Source organism: Mobula birostris, chromosome 24 (genome assembly GCF_030028105.1).
Source record: "Mobula birostris isolate sMobBir1 chromosome 24, sMobBir1.hap1, whole genome shotgun sequence".
NCBI lineage: Eukaryota > Metazoa > Chordata > Chondrichthyes > Myliobatiformes > Myliobatidae > Mobula > Mobula birostris.
The window spans coordinates 63,700,016-63,710,219 of NC_092393.1; the positions used below are offsets into that span (position 1 = coordinate 63,700,016).

A 10,204-nucleotide genomic window follows, 5' to 3' on the forward strand; every position below is an offset into this window, starting at 1 on the left:
TTTGAATTCTCTCTCAATTTAAAAAATAGTCTATGCTTTTATTTCTTATACCGAAGTGCATGACCATACACTTCCCGACACTATTCCATCCGCCATTTCTTTGCCCATTCCTAATCTGTCCAAATCCTTCTGTAGCCTCACTTCTTCTAACTCCATCTACAATTTTGCAGAAGATACCTCTATGGTGAATTGCATCACAAATAACAATGAGTTGGAGTACAGAAAGCAGATAGAGAGCTAAGTGAAATGGTGAAATGACAAAAACCTTTCCAAGGTTAGCAAGAGAGTTGCTGATTGACTTCAGGAATGGGGGCTAGTGCACATACAGTACTCCTGTTTACATCAATAGTGTTAAGGTTCAAAGGGTTGAGAGCTTCAAGTTCTTAGGAATGAACATCACCAATAATCTGTCCTAGATATGATGGCCAAGCAAGCTAATCATTGCCTCTACATCCACAGATGGTTAAAGAAATTTGGCATGTCTCTGTTGACCCTTACCGTTTTTGTATCAATGCACCATAGAACGGCATCTGCTCTGCACGTGTCCATGAGGAACTGCACATCATGGAAACCAGCCTCCCCTCCATGGACTCTATCTAACTTCTTGTTGCCTCGGTAAAGCCAACAGCAGATTCAAATATCCTAGACATTCTCGTCTTCTCTCTTCCATCAGACAAAATATACTAAAGCCTGAATGCACGTTCCACCGGGCTCAAGGACAGCTTCTGCTCCACTGCTATAAGACTATTGCATTGTTCTCTGGTACAATTAGATGGACTCTTGACCTCACAATCTACCTTGTTATGATCTTGCACCTTATTGTTTATCTGCACTACACTTTCTCTGTCACCGTTATACCTTATTCTGCATTGTTATTGTTTTACCTTGTTCGTACTCAATATACTGTGTAATGATCTGATCTGGATAAGCAGTATGCAAGACAAGCTTCTCATTCTATCGCAGTACTAGTGACAATAATAAAGCCAAGCACGAGGAAATCTGCAGATGTTGGAAATTCAAGCAACACACATCAAAGTTGCCGGTGAACGCAGCAGGCCAGGCATCCTGATGAAGGGTCTCGACCCGAAAAGTCGACTGTACCTCTTCCTTGAGGTGCTGCCTAGCCTGCTGCGTTCACCAGCAACTTTGATAATAAAGCCAGTTCTATTCACTCCACAATGAACAAATGGTTGAAAGTGCTGTATATAGTAAAGGTCACAGAACATAGCAACACACAGCAGTAGTACTGATGACCTGCACTTCAGAGTTAGTTCTGGCTCATGCCAAGATGTTCAAGGTCAGTTATAAAACTAGCATCTACCCGATACTGGGGAAAATTGCCCTGGCATACCCTGTCCATCTGCCCAATTATCCAAGTCCCTGAACATCACTGCAGGAATTTCTCAGGGCTGTGTCCTGGTCTGTCATTTCATCATAGATCTTCATAAGGACAGAAGCTGGAATGTTCTGTACAATATTCAATGTAATCTGTGATTCCTCGGTTAATGCAGCAGCAAAACAGCTTTGTGCAAGTCAGACACATCTGCCACCCAACTGCCAAGCAATGAGGGAGCCATGAGCCATCGTTCACATTCAACGGCATCACCATCAACATCTGGGAACAAAATCTGACCACAAACCTGAGTGAAGCAGCCACAGAAATTCAGACAATGAGGAAGAGGCAAAAGAGACAGGTGCTTGAATGGGAAGACAGAAAATACTGGAAACATTCAGCAGGTGAGGCCACAATTTGGGGGAAGTGAAAGAGTTGACAAAGTGCTTTCAACCTGCAACATTAACTTTGTCTCACTTCCCATCCAGTGTTTCCGGCATTTTAGGATTTTATTTTCATTCATGCACTGGAGTTTGTATACGTGACAATAGGACCTAGCTGGGCAACACGGTTGGGGTGAACGTTAAGTAAGGGAATCACCGAGTGTACAATTAACAAAAATGTAGAAAACCACAATGGCTGCCTTTACCTGAAGCATAGAACCAGATATGCAAATTTGTCAACTGCAGCATGCAGGGAAGCAAATGCTGATTAAAAACCTTCTGAAATCCACTCAAGGGAGCTTAAAGGATAAAGAATTATGAAATGCAAGTTAGTAATGGGAGAGATTGATGCACTGCTTCTGACCTCAGAGTTAGCCTGCAGAGGGGAAAAAAGTTGAGCCTGTGAGGTTTAAATAGATGTGGGACTGATGTGTACCATTAAACTGGGTGAGATCTGTGGGGGAGCAAATACTTCCCCAGTTGCACCAATGGAATTCTGCGTTTCTGATGCACATAATTATAGATTGTTGTCAACTGCTGAGAGCTTCCTCCACAGATATCGTTAATAGACATCTTTGAGTCCAGTTTAATGCGGAACAATGGCATTAAGAGGGTCCAGGGAAAGAGTCGTAGCAACAGCACTGACTGAAACCCAGGCTGTGCACACTCCACCTTCAGGATCACAACCGCACAAAGTCAATGAAGATGTATTAAATGGAGCAAAGCATTTAATTCACAGCATTGTTACTAGACAAGGAGAACATACTAGGTTTTGAGAAATTAATTGTAGAGAAGTTCATTTCCCAGAGCAAGATGTGATAACTTAAGAAACCATCCTGTGTGGAGCTTCAGTCCAGATCAGTGAGGGCCACGAGGTTCCAGTCCAACTCTAGCTCTGACTCCTGATCTTTCCAGTGGCCTTCTTGGACTCAGTCAGGTTTCCGGTAGCAATTTGAAAGTTGTTCTGTAACATGAATAATATTCCTAGGATTACCTCATATGCAGCAGAGTCAAGCTTGAAATATCAACCCCTCCTGTTTCCTTTGTCTTTTACGAAAGAGATTTATTCAGTGATTCTAGCATCACTTTATTACAATACATCAGAAGGCCCGCCACTAGCCAGGGTAACAGACTATGGTCAATATTCCACGATTCACACTATTTACAGCCAAAAGCTTCAAACTACAACAGATTTATCTCCATCCCGAGTACATTCAACCCCCTGTGGCACCCAGCAGACCCACAAAGCCTCCAGTGTAGCCGTAGGAAGCCCTCCCCCACCGGTACGCATTATACAATTGTAGAATTACATAGTAGAGAAACATGGCCTTTCAGCCCAGCTAGTCTATCCTGTTCCCAATACCTGTCTGCACTAATTCCATTTGCCTGCTTGAGCAGTATCACTGCACACCTTTCCATCTCAGGCTCATGCCAATGAGCAGCATTGTCATCAACTTTATTCCATCTGCCTTGATCCGTCCACATCCACCCTCTGTCCCACCTACCCGCACACCCCATCCCACACACGCTCACGCCCATGTTATGTCATTGCCAGCCCCATTTATCTACAACTGGATCAGAACATCGCAAGTCCCAGCAATAACTTTAATGTATTGATAGGACAGAACTTTGCCCCTCAAACTAACCGAAGGCCTGACTCAGAGTTAATCCCACAAGTCAGTAATTACCATCAGCTAGTTATATCAGTGATTGTAAGTGACTAACTGTTCAGATATTAACATCGAAAACTTAGCTCAATATATTCACTCATCCGCTTCACCCTCAGACTTCTGCACACAGTCACTTAGAGAGAGGGGGTGGTGGCAAACAGCACTCGACATTAACATACTGTTCAAAATCCATGGGCAACACGGTGGTGCAGCATCACAGCACAGCACGGCGACCCAGTTCAAAGCTGACCTCAGCAACTGGCTGTGTGGAGCTTCCCCACTTCTCTGTGGCTCGTTGGGTTTCGGAATCCCACACATATTGCAGATTGGGAGGTTAACGGCCACTGAGACAGTATAGGGGAGGGGTGGAATCTCATGGGGAATGAGGGAAGAATAAAATAGGCTGGCATTGGATTGGTCAGGGAAAGGTAGGGTGGGGCCATGTTAGCCAGGATGGATTGATGGTGTGGGTGTGACAGAGTGGCACTTGTCAGTGGGCTGAAAAGTCTGTCTCTCTGCTATTTGAAGCTGCAACTCTCTTTTCAACATCAAGCTGTTCAACACCATTTCATTTTGGATAACTTCTATCAAAGGCTTGACCGGCTGTGATACTGTACTGGATCCTCAAAGGGAGAGGTGATACTGACCCTGGAAATTGGAGGGTGATCTCTCAGAGAGCTGCACAGTTGCTTCCGTGCTGCATGGGTGTCGGATGGCGTAGGTCACCTTCCATCCTGATCAAAGCATGCTATGGCCTAGTCCAGCCCGACAGATCACAACCACCAACTTCTCAGTGTCCTCCTGAAAAAAATGCAAGAGTGTGAAATATTCCGCGTTATTTGAAAATGAGAAAACTAAGTTCCTGTCCTCTAGGTGGGTCTTAAAAAGACCATCTCCTTCAGGGTGAGGCACAAGAGACTGAAAAGCCGTGGTAGTGAAGGGTGGGCTGCTTGGCACAGAACAGCACTGGGATGGGATGGCGTGATAGGATCCAGAAAATCAATTTAAAGGTCATAGGTGAAGCCAGGTGGGTAGTTTCCAAATGCAAGGAGCACCAGTGACAAGTGTCTCCCAGCGTGAGGGGCACTGCTGACAAGTTCATTTCGAAAGGTCCAGGATATTAGAGCAGGGATGTGATGCTCAGACTTTATGAGGCATTGGTGATGCTTCACCTTGAGTACTGTGAACAGTTTTGGACTCCTCATCTAAGAAAAGATATGCTGATAGTGGAGAGGGTTCGGAGGAGGTTCACAGGGATAATTCCGGGAATGAAAGGATTATCATACGAGGAACGTTTGATGGCTCCGGGATCTGTACTCACTGGAATTTAGAAGGATGAGGGGAACTCTCATTGAAACCTTTTGAATGTTGAAAGGCCAAGACAGAGTAGATGTGAAAAGGGTGTTTCCCATGGTGGGGGAAATCTAGGATAAGAGGGCACAGCCTCAGAATAGAGGGGCATCCATTTAAAACAGAGATGAGGAGAAATTTCTTTAGTTTGAGGGTGGTGAATCCGTGGAATTTATTACCACAGACAGCTGTGGAGAGCAGGTTGCCAAGTGTATTTAAGACACAGCTTGATAGGTTCTCGATTGGACACAGCATCAAATGTTACACGGAGAAGGCCGAGGAGGGAAGAAAAGGATCAGCCCTGATTGAATGGCAGAGCAGACTTAATGGGCCAGATGACCTGGTCCTGCTCCCTTGTCTTGTGGTCTTAAGTGCCTCCGAGCGCAAGAGGCAGACACCGCCGACAGGCGTCTCAGAGCGCAAGGGGCAGACACCGCTGACAAGCACCTCCGAGCGCAAGGGACACTGGTGATAAGATGGTGTATTAATGTAGAGATGCACAGAATTGGAATTATGGAGACATAGCTGCAGCTGGGGTCAAGGGAGGGAAAAGAAGATCTGGGAATACTCTGTATTTATATTCTGGGAATATAAAGTGTTGTTCCTCCAACCCAGGTGTGGCCTCATCACAACGGAGGCCATGGATAGACATATCAGAATGGGAATGGGAAGTGGAATTAAAATGGGTGGCCACTGGGAGCCACCTTATATTCTGCTTGCATTTCATTTGAGTAGCCTCCAACCTGATGGCATAAACATCGATTTCTCGAACTTCCAATAATCCCCCCACCCCCCATCTCCTTCACCGTTTCCCATCCCCTTTTCCCTCTCTCACCTATCTCCTTGCCCACCCATCACCTCCCCTCTGGTGCGCCTCCCCTCTTTTTCTTCCTTCCATGGCCTTCTGCCTCTTTAACCAATTTATTTCCCAGCTCTTTACTTCATCCCCTTCCCCTTCAGGTTTACCTATCACTCTGCGTTTTTCTCTCTCCCCTCCTCCCACCTTTTAAATCTACTCCTCCGCTTTTTTTTTGGTCCAGTCCTGCTGAAGTGTTTCAGCCAGAAACATGGACTGTACTCTTTTTCCTAGATGCTGCCTGGCCTGCTAAGTTCCTCCAGCATTTTGTATGTGTTGCTCGGATTTCTAGCATCTGCAGATTTTCTCGTTTGTCACAAGGGCATCTTAGACTGGGAAGGAACTAATTAGTAAACCTTCTTCCTCACTTCGGAAAGAAGCACCCACGTTATAGTTGCTCAGCAGGACTGAGAGTGGCATAGTGGGATCTGAGACTAGAATCCTGAATCTCAGTGAAGGAACACACGATGGAATGAGGAAACAGGTAGCTCAGAGATTAGGAAACATCAAAGTACTTCAGGATTGATGGTGGATCAGCAGTGGCAAACATTTCAGACCCATGTAAGACCTATAATTGTTGACCTCCAGCCAGCACAACAACTAAACAGGAAGACTGGCACGATGATGACTGATCAAATAGAAATAGTATTTGATCCAAGGAGAAGTCATAGATTAGCTCCAAACCGAATGCAAGAGTGAACGTGCAGGAAATATACTATTCATTGTATAAGCTTCTATTAAATGTGAAGAGACAAAGATTGACGGTGAATGCAAGTCCTCACAGTCAGAACAGGGGAAGTTAAACTGACACACAAAGAATCTGAGTATTTGTAGTCTGTCTTCACAAAGGAGGAACTAAAGTGTTTGTGAAAAGGTCTAGTAGGAGGCTTGACAAGTTTGCAGATAAGAAATATGATAATGAAGATTCTTTAAGGCTATAGCATATTCTAAATCAGCTGGCTGGAGTAATGGGAAATTGAATTTAATTCTGACAACTGCGAGGCAATGCACTTTAATGGAAACAAAGGTAAATAGTCACAGTAAATGGTAGGGTCTGAAAGAACAAGGAACCCTTGGGAGACAAGTCCACAGATCCCAAACAGTGGAGAAGGTAGAGTTGGTGGCATATGTGATGCATGACACCAATGGACATCAAGGAGTAGATATGATCAGGAATGAGATTGGTTACACCACACTTGGAGTAATGTGGTTCTACACCAATGTCTGGTTGCCTCACTCTCCTAACATGAGACAGCAATGGACAGGGTGCAGAGGAAGATACACCAGGATGTTGCCTGGATTAGAGCAATTCAGATAGCAGATACTGGATAGGATAGTTTGTTTTTTTTCCTGGAGAGGCGAAGAGCAAAGCATGACCTAGTAGAGGGAGGAAGATGATAGAAATCTTTTGCCCCTTGATGGGGCTGTGTCTAACACAAGGCGAGTCAGGTCTACAGATTTTAATTCCAGGCAATACTGTGGTGAATCTCTACTGCTAGCACATCATTTCAGTAGTGTGGCAATAACAAATAGTTCTTCAAGTATGCCGCAACTAATGTTTTCTACAGCTCCAACACAGCATCCCATACTTAGTGCCTCATCCTACAAAGGCAAACAGAGCAAATGCTCATTTCACTACCTTATCCATCAGAGTCACCATTTTCAGACAGCTATTACCTTGCATCCCAAACTCTCTCTGTACATCAAAATGTCCAAGGTTCCTGTGGCTTGCTCTACACACCTTACCAGGATTTATTTTCCAGAAATATATTACCCACAGCTGTCTGTATTAAATGCCATCTGCCACTGCTCATCTCATCTTTCCAGCTGGACATTGTCGATAAAGAACTAGCTAACCTACCAGAAACAGAGGGTGGCAATACATGGGTATTTCTTAGGGTGGCAGGGATCAGTGCTGGCATCCAGCTACTTACAATGGATATTAGTGATTTCAGGTGAGGGAATTAAATGCTGAATCCAGTCATTTTGCATAGATGCACCTTCATCAACGTCCAATGTTCTATTCTTGTGTTCAGTAACCAAATACAGTCCAGACCCAACCTACACATTTATTCAAATTTTGCCATTATTTTCACATCCTGAGCTGACAGATACCATCTGACCAAAGCACAGACTCATTCATGTGCCCTTCGATGTATTAGCATGGATAGAGGATTGGCTAGCTAATAGAAAACAGAGAGTTGGGATACATGGGTGTTACTCTGGTTGGCAATCAGCAGTGAGCGGTGTGCTGAGGGGTCGGTGCTAGGCCCGCAACTGATCATGATACACGTTAACAATCTGGAAGAGGGGACTGCGTATAGTGTATTTAAACGCAAACAACAGGAATTCTGCAGATGCTGGAAATTCAAGCAACACACATCAAAGTTGCTGGTGAACGCAGCAGGCCAGGCAGCATCTGTAGGAAGAGGTGCAGTCGACGTTTCAGGCCGAGACCCTTCGTCAGGACTAACTGAAGGAAGAGTGAGTAAGGGATTAGAAGGTTGGAGGGGGGAGGGGGAGATCCAAAATCATAGGAGAAGACAGGAGGGGGAGGGATAGAGCCAAGAGCTGGACAGGTGATAGGCAAAAGAGGATACGAGAGGATCATGGGACAGGAGATCCGGGAAGAAAGACGGGGGGGGGGGGGGTGACCCAGAGGATGGGCAAGAGGTATATTCAGAGGGACAGAGGGAGAAAAAGGAGAGTGAGAGAAAGAATGTGTGCATAAAAATGAGTAACAGATGGGATACGAGGGGGAGGTGGGGCCTTAGCGGAAGTTAGAGAAGTCGATGTTCATGCCATCAGGTTGGAGGCTACCTAGACGGAATATAAGGTGTTGTTCCTCCAACCTGAGTGTGGCTTCATCTTTACAGTAGAGGAGGCCGTGGATGGACATGTCAGAATGGGAATGGGATGTGGAATTAAAATGTGTGTCCACTGGGAGATCCTGCTTTCTCTGGCGGACAGAGCGTAGATGTTCAGCTAATATACCTCTTGCCCATCCTCTGGGTCACCCCCCCCTTGTCTTTCTTCCCGGATCTCCTGTCCCATGATCCTCTCGTATCCCCTTTTGCCTATCACCTGTCCAGCTCTTGGCTCTATCCCTCCCCCTCCTGTCTTTTCCTATCATTTTGGATCTCCCCCTCCCCCTCCAACCTTCTAATCACTTACTCACTCTTCCTTCAGTTAGTCCTGACGAAGGGTCTCGGCCTGAAACGTCGACTGCACCTCTTCCTACAGATGCTGCCTGGCCTGCTGCGTTCACCAGCAACTTTGATGTGTGTTGCGTATAGTGTATCTTGTTTTGCTGATGATATTAAATTGAGTGGAAAAGCAAATTGTGCAGAAGATACAGAGAGTCTTCAGAGAGATGTAGATAGATTAAGTGAGTGGGCAAGGGTCTGGCAGATGGAGTACAATGTTGATAAAAGCGAGGTCATCCAATTTGGAAGGAAAAATGATTTAAATAGTAAAAAATTGCAGCATGCTGCTGTACAGAGGGACTTGGGAGTGCTTGTGCATGAATCAGAAAAGGTTGGTATGCAGGTGCAGCAGACTATCAAGAACACAAATGGGATGTTGCCCTTCATTGCTAGAGGGATTGAATTTAAGAGCAGGGAGGTTATGCTGCAACTACATGGGGTACTGGTGAAACCGCACCTGGAGTGCCGTGTGCAGTTCTGGTCTCCATACTGGAGGAGGGATATACTGGCTTTGGAGGCAGAGCAGAGGAGGTTCACCAGGTTGATTGCAGAGATGAAGGAGTGAGACTATGAGGACAGAGTGAGTCGCCTGGGATTGTACTCGTTGGAATTCAGAAGAAAGAGAGGAGATCTTATAGAAACATAAAAGGGATAGATAAGATAGAGGCAGGAAAGTTGTTTCCACTATTAAGTGAGACCAGGATTTAATGAACATAGCCTTAAGATTCGGGGAGTAGATTCAGTACGGAGATGCTTTTCCCAGAGAGTGGTGAATCTGTGGAATTCTGTCGATTGAAGCTACCCCAGTAAATATAGCTAAAACAAGGTTGGATAGATTTTTGCATAGTAAAGAAATTGAGGGTTATGGGGGAAAAGCAGATTGGTGGAGATGAGTCCATGGCCAGGTCAGCCAGTATCTTATTGAATGGCGACTCCTGCTCCTATTTGTTATGTTCTTGCCCCCCCCCACCCACCTGTCCTATCCTGCACCCTACCACACCCACCCAACCCTACAATGACCCCAAGTCAGCCCACCCAGCTCAGACTCCGGCCACCACTTACCACACCGCACCCAGCACCCAGCACCCAACCCTCAGCCCAGACGCAGGGGGTTACCTGCTCGTTGAAGACCCTGTTGTACTCCCCTCTGTGACTCGGTCGCAGTTCTCTCGACATCATCCGCAAACCTGCAGAGAATCAGCAAACCCCGTCAGGAACGGGCGCGAACCGGTGCGATAGGAGGACCGTAGGGGACGGGGTTACGGTCTGTGCGCGGAGAGTCGGAGGGCCAGGATCGTTGTGACACGCTGTGAATTTGGGGTTAGAGGAGAGATGCGGATGAGAAT

The 10,204-nt window shown here is 45.8% G+C and overlaps 1 long non-coding RNA gene across 1 annotated transcript; it reads right to left on the minus strand.

Annotated features, from left to right (window-relative positions):
- Positions 1 to 2,518: 2,518 nt before the first annotated feature.
- LOC140187330 (uncharacterized) lies at positions 2,519 to 10,204 on the minus strand. The gene is made up of 3 exons (XR_011883068.1): positions 9,975 to 10,204; positions 4,094 to 4,247; positions 2,519 to 2,740 (listed from the first exon to the last, which is right to left on the minus strand). It is a non-coding gene; the product is annotated as an uncharacterized lncRNA (long non-coding RNA).